This window comes from Cupressus sempervirens, chromosome 10, assembly GCF_028749045.1.
Source record: "Cupressus sempervirens isolate cs-2001-9-10 chromosome 10, ASM2874904v1, whole genome shotgun sequence".
In the NCBI taxonomy this organism is placed as follows: Eukaryota; Viridiplantae; Streptophyta; class Pinopsida; order Cupressales; family Cupressaceae; genus Cupressus; species Cupressus sempervirens.
In genome coordinates, this window is record NC_143127.1 from 135,242,907 (window position 1) to 135,257,245 (window position 14,339).

Here is a 14,339-nt window from a genome sequence, read left to right on the forward strand (position 1 = left end):
AACACCACTGGATAAAGAGAATGGGTATAATTCCCTACATGAAATCAAAACAAAATAAATATCGCTATTCTGTCACAACCCATTTTCTTATAATGAAATAAATCTGTATTATTATTTGCCAACTTGATTTTTTCAGAAATTTTATCTTTTATAAAATTGTTGAGTGGAAATCATTATTGACTGTGGCCATCTGAGATTAGTAGGAACGTTGGTTACATATTTAAAGTTATGGGGTGTAAAAATTAAACATAGAGACAACTCCGTGACTAAAATATGCATGCACTAAATCACAATGAATCTTCATCTTTTCCTGCAGAATGTTTTGGGATATCGAAATGAGCCTACCTCCCATTTCCATTCAGGAAAGAATCCCTAGACAACAAATCTTCAATCTTTGGGAAGATCAAAATCAAGAGGAATTTATGGTGAAGCCATCCTTTGAGGAAATAATCTAGCTTGTGGGTTTTTGTAGGGAGAGGCATTTTTGCACCCAGGCACAGCAGCGCACGTACACAGAATTCAAGCTCTCTGATGGGATGGATCTTATCATAGACTTTGAGCGGGTAGATATTTCTTAATTTTGTCTGAACTGGATTTTCTTTTCAGTCTTTAAATTGGAGCTACTTTCCTCCAATTCATTGGGAATATTTAAACTGGAAGTACGATCAAGCATTTTGTCCCGATCTTTTGAAGCCGCTTCAATTGGTCACGATGGATCACTGGCCAATATTTTTCACTTTGGCTCTACTATTTGCAATTACACTACTGAACGTCCGAGTTTTAGATTTTGAATCACTATTTATGATTCTTTTAGTGAATCCTATTAGGTTAAGTCGATCGTATCAGAAGAAGAGGATTATAATTGCACATCAAAGGACAAACCAGATGTGATTTTTCTTTTCAAGGTTCAACAAGTGGATAGGCAAATAATCTTTGTGTCTCATACTGGACAAAGATCCAATCAAAAGTTTATTATCAACAAAATACAATAGCTTTTCTTTTAAAAATGATTATTTTTTTCCACTTTAAAGCAATGCAATTCCGCTTAGAAATTGCGATTGGATAAAAGATAGAAATTTTAAGATTTTATTATCAAGAAGTATCTTTTTAAATGCAAGAATATTAATTATATAGTGTTTTATTATTTTAATATTATAAAATCAATAATATAAAAAATAATTCATGTAGTATGACTGATTTTTATTCGTTCTATATGTTAAAAGAATAATTATAATTTTTGTTCAATCTTATTTTTTGAATTGGTTTTCATATATATATATATATATATATAAATATAATTTCATAATTTAATAAATTATATCTATTTTTAATATTATTAGGTGAAATTGGTACATTCATAAATAAGATTTATTTTTTCTTTCAAGAAGATGAATAATTTAATTTTTCAAATAAAAACTTCCATCTATTTTACCTACTTTCTAACCCTTATATGAGGCAGGGACTCTAGCTCAACTAGAGCTCTTGTTTAAAATTTTGTTCTTATTTACCTCAAATACAATCTTATTGTTCTACTTGTTTGGGCTTTTAATTGGAGGGATACTTAGTATTTAAATATCAAGATATATTTACAACTAGGACATTGCTTTTATATTTATTTTTAAAATAAAGAGTGTTTAAAATCAATTATCCATTTATCCATTTCACATTCTATTGTGTGGTTGAATTATTTATGCTATGATAGTGTCGAACCTAAATGTTTATGTTCCAAAACTTGTAGCCATAATGCATTTATCAAACATTAGATTTGTTAATACAATTCCTTCTTTTTTTCATTTGCGTTTGATTTTTGTTCTATCATTATGGGGCTTTTCCCATCCGAAATCAAAATCTTAGGTTCCAATTGCCTGAATCATGATGCAAGCCATATATGGAGTTAGGAGACATTTGGTGGGTTCTTGAGTATCGATTGATTAGAAAAGAGTCATTGCATCTAGTTGGGTTATATTTTTGGTCTAACTTAGATGTAGTCATTCAACCCGGAGCTTTATATTGGGTATCATTTAAGTTAGGAAAGATTCAAGAAAAGATTAATGATTTTTTGATAGAGTGGTAAATTAATCCTTCAATATTCTTTCCTTTTATGTTCTTGAAAAGGTTCTTGGGCCCCTTTTAGTTTGGTCATCATGATTAGAACATGTTGTTATTCTTATAACTAGTTATGGTCTCTTTTAGAACTTGTCATTTTATCTCTTTTCTTTAGACTTGTGTGTGTATGTACAACCACATGTGTGTGTGTGTGTGCGCACGTGCATATGTGTGCATTTGTGTGTTTGTGTGTGTGTGTGTGCATGTGCACACTTATGTCTATGCTTATATATGTGTGTATATACATATGTATTCCTTTTAAATTTAGTGAAAATTATAATTTTGGACTCGTCAATGACCTTGATTTTTGTAGACTTTTTGACATTTTATGGAGATTGGTGATGTGAGACCTATGTTTAGGCATAATCTCTACATATGGTATCAAAGATTTGGGTTCCATTCTAGGGCCTTGAGTTCACTATGCTTAGTTGTGAACCTTGGACATACAACTATGATTCAACTAGTTTAATCTATATTCATGTGTTGGTTTTTGGTTTGATTGTTGACTCTCCCAGCTATGATTATTTATGACATGAAAGGATAAGATGTTCCTTGTGTATCTCATGCCTTTTTTTGATCTTTCATTCTTTTAAAACTTACCAAAATAAGAATAATTTTATATTATTTGTAAGTTGAGTATCTCATATTGATATGATTGCACAATATCTATATTGTTTGTGTTACACTTAACAATTTTGTACTTGTTTTGTGCATGGGTGAAGCATGAAAGATTTGAATTTATTTAATCTATTAAGATAATTAATTGATGTTTGACTTTTGTACTAGGATATTAGTGGGTAGAAAAATCTATATTTAACATGTGCTAAAAATGAAAAAATGTCTTATATTTTGCAAGTGACACATGTTCCATATGCAATGCAAGAATTTTGATAAGTTAGACATCACAAGATTATTGAAAGAATGTAGAATGATAAATAGAAAGGAAAAAATGATCTTTTGTAAAATTATTGCATGTTTCTTATTCCATTTAACAATGTGTGAGATTGCAAGAAGATAAGATATAGAAAATTATGATTATCAATGGTTGATTTGTTTCTAGATTCGATTGTGCATTTTTTTTAGCATCCCAATTTTTTATTACACCTCATGATCCATCATTGGGATGAGAGAACGTAAGAATAGAAGGATAAAATACATGATTATCAAGTTTTATTGTGTAAGATGTAACATTTTCTTGAAGTTTGGTCATGATCTTTAGTGCTCTTTTAGCACAAGGTGGTGTGTAGAATCGAGTCCTTGTTGGTCACTAGTTGGAGTCACTCTATTTTGTCTAAATTGGATTTTAGTTGATTATATATATTTTTATTTTCCATGATTTTTGAAGTAATGAATGGATATCTTGAAAAGTTTATATTTTCCTTGTGATGACCTAGCCACTAAATTCTTTTGTGATCTATTTAGTGTGACTCTTGTTCACTTTTATTTCTATTGATTTTTTTCTCCACTTTCTAGTTGAATTGAAAATGGTTAGCTATGATTTTGAGGTTTATAGCATGTTTTTAAAATTCTTCGACCCTTGTTATCTGAAGTGATGCTTTCTATTATGTTAAATTTGGAAACACTAATAGGATGTATATTAGAATAGATTGTTAAGAATATGTCATTGTTTCTATTACATTTAAATTTTCATAATTTTAATTTCTATGTATGAGACTTGGAAAGGTTACCTTCCAGTTAAGGTTGTTGAATATGGATAACTAGGGAAGGGTAGAAGTTATATACTCCTTTTACTTCTACTTGCCAATATAAAACTAATACTAAAATGCTTAGGCCAAAACTATGTGTGTATGATTCCTTTGATATTCTTGCCTATGTCCTATATGCCTTCTACATATGTGATTAGATTTACTTAGACATATGTGGAAAGTAGTTTGTTTCATGCCCACACCAAATAAAAAGTTATGATCATATGTGAGGTTGTAGATGAATTGAAGCCTACTAGATTAGATATCAACTTTTTTGAGTATATGTGTTTGTGTAATTAATGAAAGTGCAATTTTGCAAGGATTTAATTGTTGAATTTGAGTTAATTGATCACCATTTGAATAATTTAAGATTGAAAAAAATTAGTAGAGAAAATTAATAGAGATTTATAGTGTTGAGAAGTAATTTAGAAGGATTTTTGGAGAAGCCTTACTTTGAAAATTAAGATGTATTTTATGATTCTACAAATTTGTCATTTTCTTTAAATATTTGGTTACATTATAGAAATAAAAACTCCCGTGGTGTGTGATATTAAGGAGAGACCTAGGGAAATGTTTAAGAAATATCCTTTCTTCTCTTTGGGAGATGATATGATAGGAGTAAGTTTTTAAATTCTTAATCGAGTTTTACATCTTGAGGATGTTTGTGCTTATATGAAATACAAATTTGAATTTATTATAGATACAAATAATGATAAGGACATGAAAAAAGTTTACAGAAATGATTTATCTTTGAAACAAAGGTTTGAGTATTTGGGTCAATTCAACATTATGAAGTAAATGTTTTATGAAGAATTTGAACAACCTAAATGGGGTAGGGTTATCTTATCGATAATTCATGAAAACATGTAAAAAGGAGGAGATATTCAAATAATAATTATGAATGACTTAATTCACCCTATAACTAGTTTGAGCAATAGGAGAGCTTTATTTGTTAATTAGAAGAATATAAAGAAGCTTGTTAATCAAATTAGTGAGCCAATTTGAGATGGAATACATATGATGTTGAGTATGGTTAAACAAACTAATCTAAAAATTATTAGTATGCTAATTGGTTATAAGATGAATCATAGTTCTAGTGAGAAATGTGTATCAACAGGATTCATCTATGTTTCTTATAATATGAAAGTAGGAAAAGTTAACGTAAAAGTGTGTGATTTTTTTTGAAATTACACTCATTGGATAAAATTTCAAGAATTAATAAGGATAAGTCTATTCAATTTAGGTATGAATCTTTGATAATTCACCTTGTCTTTTATGTTATGAAGATATTTCCCAATATGCCTACATATGAATGTAACTCAAATAAATGTACAATGAACTTGATTACTCTCTACCTTAGAAACTAAGAGAAATTATGGAAACGAACATGAGAAAAATGATCATATCTTTCTAGTCTAAGATAAAACAAAGAGTAAGAATACCAACATTAGTTGTTGAAAAGTGCAAAGATGACATTTTCATCATGGTAGACATATATTTTACATGTATAGGAGTGATCAAACCTAGAGTGAAATACATTGATCATTTAGGATATGGGATCACTTAGGAAAAGGTTGATGGTTATGATAAGTTAATTCTATAATTAGAAACAACCTAGATAAGGTACATATGAGGAAAAGTAAAGTGAAGTAACTAGTTAGATACAGAAAAAAGAAGCAAAGAAAAGAGTTGAAAATAAGATCCTTTAGATGCTTAAGTGTTCAAGGATCGCAACTGGAGATTTTGAGGATGCAAAGAAGAAAAAACTTGATATAAGAGACATTTGTCAAATAGACATTCTATTCATAAACACACTTTCTATAGATACCACTCCTATCACCCCTGCATCAACAAGTTCACCAATAGCCTCCATAGTTATAATAAAGAAATCACCTTCATAAGAATGTGTATATATTACACATGTACAACTACTATCTTCAACTCCTACAAGAAGGTCTACAATGACCTTTCTTGTAGAGAAGCCATTTCTAACACTCATAATAGATGTTAAGCAAGAGAAAGTAGAAGAACCTAAAATATTGTCCCACAAAGAAAAATATACAAATTAACCCTGAAAAGGCTAGATAGGAAGACTAAATATGCACTAATAGTTGGATCGCTTCACTATTGAAAAGTGTAAGCACCATCTGAATTTATCTGGGTACAACTCCCCATATATGATTTACAATGAATCAATTACACTATGATTGCATAATGCTTTTAACCTGAAAGCAAGAAAGGTTTACAAACATCTATTTGTAAAAATGATATAAATGCAGTAAGTAACTATAGGAAATAGAAAATAAATGACGCAAAGTCTATTTATTCAAGTATTGCATTATGGAAATAACACAGACAAAAGACACACACACACACACACTTAAATTTTAATTGAATTTAAATCATTTTCTTTGGATTTTAATTTATCTAGATGAATTATACATTGAAGTATTTATGAGTAGCATAAATGATTAAAAGAAAAGATTTAGTTATTACTTCTTTTGAATTTTTTTTTAATAAATTATGTAGATCATTGATTTTTTTTTTTATATTAAAATTGAGATTTAAAAATAAATAATATACTCTTAATTATTATTTTATAAGTAATTATAAGCTCTAATTTTAAAAGGTAATAAATAGTTGTTTTCAAATTGGAGAAGCTTTAAATGGTAACTAATAATTTTCAAAGTTAGATGGTAAAGAAGGAAGTGATCATGAGTTAGTTTAAAATTATATTGAATAGAACTCTTAGTTTTTAAAAAATATCATTAGCCAAGTGACAATTTTTTCATGGTGACTAATTTGTTAGTTGCAAATATAATGGATCAATATCCTAACATGAAGAATAGACTTTTCCTTCTTTTTTTAAAAAAGGTGGATTAAGGAGGTCGAATTGGAAGAACTGGGGAGGGGAACAATTTTATTAAAGAGGAAGCTGATTTCTAAAGGAAAATATTTTTTAGCAAAGTGGAGAGAAGTTTTTTTAAATATAAACAAAGAAGGAAAAACATTTTTGAAAACAGGAGCATCCGAATTTGGGAGAAGACATTTTTTTGAAGGAGGACGTTTTTGGGAGAAAGGGAGAAAATTTTTTTAAAATGGTTTTTTTTGGAAAGAGAGAATCTTGTTGTTTGAAGAGGAAAGTAGTTGATTTAGGGAACGTGGGAGCCAATTGTTAGGATAAACCACAGACAGAAATAAAAACTACATGCAAATATAACCAATAACAAAAAATAATAGAACACACAGAAATGAACACAAGGCACCAAGATTTAACGTGGTTCACCCAATCCCTGGGCTACGTCCACCAAACAGCAAGTCCGATCTTATTACAATCCAGTGATTACAACCTGATTACAATCCGTAATCCCTTACAGCTCAATACCGCCGCAAGAACCAACATCTCAAAAATACCCAACCCTAAGCCCTTTTTATACAAGTATTAAACCGCTTTAGGGTTATAACATGTCGGCCATATGTCGGCCATAATATGTCGGCTACCATGTTGATGTCGGCTACTTCCAAAAAAATTTTTTCGGGGCGATGCCCCGAACCCCACTATTTATGAAGTATGTACAGTACTTTCTTGATCAGTCACCACAATCTAACACCAATTGGGGATGGATCAAAAAAAGCTAAGGAAGATATCTTAAATGTTATAGTTATAAGTGATTGGAATGAGAGTACAAGAAGAGCCAGCAGGGGAAAACATTTTAGTTGGGGCAGACCATTGTTTTAGAGAGAAAGGAAGTAAGGATATTGCATTGAGCACAACCAATTCAGGTTTCTCACTTGTTTTCCTTAAGCTTAATCGTATTTTTAATGTTATGGTTATTTACATAGAAAGAAAAAATGAAGAATGTTTTCTTTCTTTACATCTCAACAAATTGGTAGTTAACTTTCCATTAAAATGAAGAGAAATCATTTTAGAGCCTCTAAAAAATTATAATGTTTGTTTTAGTGGGATGGGAGGTTATTTTCTGAAAACATACGAAAAAGGAAATTAAGATCTATAAGAAATGTTTTCCATTTTTTGTTTGTGGAAAGCAATGGAAGCTGATTGGCCTATTCATATTTTTAAAATTTATTGTCACCAGTTGCTGTGTAGTGCCTGCCCCTGGTTCACATTTTGTTATCATTGCCGAACTCTTTTAGAGGTAGTTTCATGTTGATGGTTAGTAACATTATTATGAGATTATCAGATATTGTGCTATGGATTCAATTGATATGTAATGAGATTACTTAGACTCTACATTTCATGTATGAATGATGATTATTTTCAGTGTTTGCAGTTATTAATGATGATTAGTAAGATGATTTATTATCATATATGTTTTCTTATGGATACTTACACCATACTTCCATGTGTATTCTGTGCATGTTTTCTTTGTGTGTTTGCTTTTGTATGGTGTGTCTGATGTGGTTAAGGAAGGGAGTCGTAGTCATCTGCTAGTCGGGATCTACACGATGCACCACTTCTTGCCATTGCCTGTTTAGTTTAGTATATATTGTGCTTGTACATGCATGATTTTTATGCAGGTTGCAGGTACCGGGTATCGACTTCTCTGAATTGCCAGGGTGAGCATACCCTATCACATTATCTCAATGATAAGAGAAGGGAGATAAATTCTCAAGTCCAAATCCCAACCCTTTAAGCCATTTGTTCTAATTGAAAAATTAGGACAAGTATCTAAGTTGAGTATCCTCCGAATGCGTCAGATGATGTAATTCGTGATATAAACCCCTTGGTTTGATTTGTATGTATTTTGGCTATGATGGGTTTTTTGTATTTTTACCTTTGTGAGTCTTTAGAGTATTTTCTATTAATTAAGCCTAATTAAAAGATTTAATTAATGGTTTAATTAAATAAAAAATTAATATGATATTTTAATATTTATTTTATTTAATTAAATAAAATAATTAAATTTGAAAATAAAATAATTAAATTGGAAGATAAAAGTTATAATATTAAATTTGGAATGTGACAATATTTATTTTAATAATAATATATTTGGAGCTCATTTTTTAATAAATGACTAAATAATAATATTATTAAAGCTAATAAATATTCTAGCAATAAAGTTTTGAAAAATGAAATTTAAAAATGGAAAATATATTTTAAATTATTAAAAGATTCTAAATCTCATATGATTAAAATATAAATATATTAAGATTGAAAAGTGGAGATATTAAAGTTAGTGCATGAGACTTAATAAATAAATAAATTAAATTGAAAAGAGTAAAGTAAATTGGAGTTATAAGCTTGCATGAGAATTAACATGTGTCAACAGCATGGGGGTTAGTGCATCAATTAAGCACAAGGTGTCTACAACTCTACAACTCATCAAAAAGGTTGGAAAAGACCCATGCTTAGTTGGTGACACCTTTCAGTGGTTTCAAGAAGCATTCCAAAGGTTTCTTGAGAGCTCTTTATATTCAGGCATTCATAAAAGCTTAGATATAGCGTCGAGAGCAATTGGAGAATGGAAGCTGAATGGAAGCTACAAGCTACAAGCTTAAAATAGAAGCTTCAAAGCTTACATGCATGGGAGAAGTTCATATGCTCATATATTTTCTACATGCTTCTATGCTTCATCTAGCACTTCTAGTCACTTGGAGATTCTCGGTTGGCTTGGATCTTGGAGGAATTGCAATGATGGAGAAGGAAGGGATTTTTTATGGACTTCTGAGGCATGACGAATTAGCATCAGTGTCCAGGTGCACTCGTAAAAATCACATATTCTATTTGCACTATTTCTCTTCCTGTCTTCATCATGTTTTTTATATGTATCTAAATACTCTCCGTGATTAAATCTATAATTGAAATAGAAATCTAAATATGCTATTTGGTTGAGAAGAAAATAATAGAAAATCCAAGAAATTAGATCTAAACGGGTTTGGGTTTGAATTAAAATCAAATTGAAATAGATTTGAAAATAGTTTCAAGATTTATGGCCAAATCCATTAGTGAAATTATTGGATAAATTTAGAGAATAATTATTTTAAGAGGAAATTCTTAATTCATCACAAATTGTCCTGTCGCTGCCCCTTGGATAGATCCGAACTCAGTCATTCATAATTTTTTATCGTGATCAAATTTATTCTATCGCTCTAGTCAAAAGTGGCACAACTTGGCCCTCTTCAACATATTTAAATTTTAGCCCGATCCAATAGTTCATTAGGGAGATATGGCCGTCCTACTGGAACTATTTTATTCAAAGACAGATATTTCTCCATTTCTCATAACTAAGAGTTCTTTATGCTTAAACTTCACAAAAATAATATATATCAAAGCATGAAATGAATTAAAGATATTATTGCAATCTTTCCTTATTAGAATCTTATTAATATGCATTAGTTTTATATGGTTTATTATCTAATCTAAATAAATTAAATTTAACTAAGATTAGTTACTAGTAGAAGAAGTGTAATTAATTATTAGTCAATCTAAGTAAATAGATTTTTAAATGAAAGAAAATTAAAAGAAAAGAGATTTTAATGTAGTTTATATAGTGGACTTTTTATAATGTATATTGAATACTATTTAATATATATTAAACAATTTTAGAGTTGTTTAATGAAGATGATAATGTTAAGAATTTGGAGATTATTTATGTTAAAATCTACAATGAGTCTTATTGGTTTGTGATAGGGATCTTTATATAGACAAAATATTATTAGAACAATTAGAAAATGGAGTCTAATGGTTGATTTTAATATTGATTAAATAATTGTAAGATGATCATTTATATTATGTTGATTTAAATTTAAAAACTCTGAATGATATTGGATTAAGACTGAATTATTATGTTATTGTTTAATACGTTTGAATACCTTAATGGAGTTAAGAGTTAGTCAAATATTAACTAATGAGTTTATGGAAGGATTCTATAGATCGAGTATTTATAGTTTGAGGAGTTATTATTTATTAATGTTTGTAAGGACTAGCAAACTATTAATAAATAATGGTTTAAATAGATATCAACAAATTTGATTAGAGTTAATCTAGTAGAAATTATTTATTGATTGAAGTTTAGAAAAAGATAATAATTTTTGAAGTTGGATTATAATTGATTTTAATCAATTGATATTCATTGAGTTGTCAATATAATTATGCGATTGAGATTTATCTTGAAATGACTATCATTAGTACAAATTAATTAAGGAAACAATAGTATTCATAAAGAATGATGAATGTGATCTATTAATAAGATTCCCAATATAGCTTGTCATTAAATATTAGCAAGTTATTATTATTGAACTATGAATCTGAATATTTGTGTATGGCTGACTTTTAGTTATTAGTCAACTAATATTCATTGGGTTGATGGTTTGGTTGTGAAATTATTAATTAAATTAATTAACTAGAGTTAATAGGATTTAATTAATAACTAAGTTATGTAATAGAGATTTAATTGATATAATTCTTTTAATGAGATTGTAGAAATATTGATATCAAGTTGATAGGTCTTATTCTGATGACTTGAATAACGACTTTAGATATTTTAATGGTGAAGACTTAGTAATATATAATTAAATATTAGGTCATGGAATTGTGTACCTAAGTTAATTAGTGGATTAGATTGATCATTCTAATGAAGTTATAATCTCTTATTCGAAGAATGATAATTGGTCCTCTTATAATATAACGAATAATGATCTTAGAAAAGTTGAAAGGTTAATCAATTAGAATATGAATCATGGTTAAGTATAGAGGACGATTTAATTAAAGGTCAATGATGACCAGTTTAGTGAATATTTACCCTTAAGCTATTCTTAGAATATAATTCTTAATAATAGAAGGATAATGCTATTGGGGAACAAATGGTTTGACTTGTAGGTCAAATGATGAAACTTAAAACACTTGAAAATATACTTGCAAAAAGAAAATAGAAAACCCCTACACATTATTCAACTATGTGAATTTAGCAAACCAAAACATGTGTTTGCATCGTGTATTCTATATGCTTCTTGTTTTGGGTTTTGGGTTGACTAGTGTTGACCAGTCCTAGGTTGTTACCAGAGGCTCAGAGGTTATGAGATATGATGGCATGTTGATCTTATTTGGTCTCGATCTTTATAAGCCCAACCATGGTATGTGATCATATGCTCTATGAAATGTTTGTATTTACTGATTGCTATTGTTCATCAATCTTCATGTGTGAAGATGAGATGTATATGTATCTAAGACACTTGAGCTAATTATTTTTGAGTCATCATCAGTTATCCTTGGATTATTTTCTAGTCACCATGATGGGACTGAAATGTAGATTTATTTCTTGATGATGTCATGTTGTGACATGTTTGACTCAACCATTTTGGAGTCTTCGATCAGTATGATTTTGAGATATTCTTGGTTTCTTGTTGAGAACCAATTGATACTTATGATTATCAGTGATGCTTTCAATTGCCAATAGAGAACTATTGTGGTCATGATTTTCTATGGATGCTTTTTCCAGATGCTCATGGAGATTTGATGATTCTTATCTTGGTGAGTTGATAATTCTTATTATAGATATTTGATGCTTTTATGCATATTTGATGATTTTATTATGGATTATCTTTTGTGTTTTTGAGATTTATGATTCCATGAGCTTAGGCTAGGTAATCTACTTGTAGTGTTAGGAAGTGGCTTGCAATGGGGGTCGGGGCCCTAAGTGGCTGGCAGGGTAACTCATTGTAAGTTTGATTAATAAGTGATAACATTTACACACTAAATGGGCATTAAATGAACCAAAAAAGATAATTGTTTTAATGTTCTCGCCCATGCCTTGAGTGCTTGTACAGGTTAGGATGGGAGTAGTGAGAACGTATGGTTGCGACCGTGCATTCCGTAGTATGCCTCATCAGTATGAGAGGATACTAGTGGCCATATGAGATCACTATGGACCCGTGAAGTTTAACTAACTACCAGGGTAACTTGTACATGATAATTGCAATGACACTTTCCCACTTGCAGAGTAAGTTTCCTACATGTCATTGTTGTGCCTCTGGGAATTAGATGATGATTTTGTGTGTGATTGGAACCTTTGAGTTAGTATACTTTTAGGATTCCTAGACTATAGAGATTTGTGCTATGTGTTATGGATAGCCTATTTGGGACTTGAGATTATCTCCTTAGCATGGTGGGAGTGGACCACTTAGGTACCACGCGGTCGGTTGGTAGTGTATTTTCCACTCTTATCATTTGAGATTCGCTTGAGACACCGTGGCTGGAGTATTCTTGGTTGGTATTTATCTTCATTATGTTCTTGGGGCATTATGATAGATGATATACCTTATGATAGATGTATTTATTGGTATGTTTCTTATATTGATGATTTTCATATGTTAGATGATGTTATCTTATGCTTTTACTTTGCTTGTTAGTAGGATGTTTTAGGAGTGACATTCCTACTATGTTTATAGCCAATGATCTCTTTGGTGCCTTGGAATGTTATGCACGGGGGGATGGCTAGGATCCATGATGCTCTAATGATGCTATTAACGGTTGGGAGGAACCGTGCACTTAGTTTATTTTGTTTGATCTTTATGATGGATGTATATGTCTTCTATGATGATGTATCATGTGATTATCTCTACTTTGATGTATCATGGATTGGAATAGGATGATGTACCTTATTTCACATATGTATATTCTTTTAAGCCTTCATACCTTGTGACATGTACAGTGGATGATTGAGCATTTGAAAATGTAATATATGAACATTGGACTTATCATTATTATTCATGTGGATGTTGTACTAGATGGATTCATGTATGTTAGTTAGTTTAGATGTAACTCAACATTAGGGGATTCTTAAAGAATGAAATCGGTTATGTATGTTATGTTTACTTTTAGATCGATATTGCTATTGCTTCCGTTATTATGTACAAGTTATATGTGGTATTTACTTTCATGTTATAAAAAAAAAAAAATGTTACCAAACTTAGTGAAATTCTAGGTTAATTCTTTGGATCCCTTGGCGGGGCATTACATGCTGTGTTCCAATAGCACTATTTTTTTGGTACTATCTTGGTTGGTTTCTTTTTGCTGGTCAATTATTTTTGTAAGAGGTTTCCCAGCATTTGTCTTTCCCATAGGGTGCATGCGAATTATTTTATGAACTGTTTATAAAAAATTGATTTAAAATACCTCAAAATAAAGGAATAGATGTTTGTGAGTTGTATGATGATGTGATCCCTTTTATTTCTCTTGGAGACTGGAGGTGATTGTAATATGTTTAGTTGATTCAACCATCTGTCATAGTATTTTAGATATAACATAAAATTTATATATAGGGAAACAAACTGGTGACTGCTAAGTGGGGTAGTGTTAAATAAAATATTAATATTCTATAGAAAATCTAATACTATTGTTATGAGTGTAGGTGTTTTCTTATTATATATATATATATATATATATATATATATATATATATATATATATATATATATATATATATATATAAAATAAAATTTTATATTAGATTTATGTTTAGATTTTATATTTTTAATATCTATTTCCAATTATTTGTAATAGCGGTT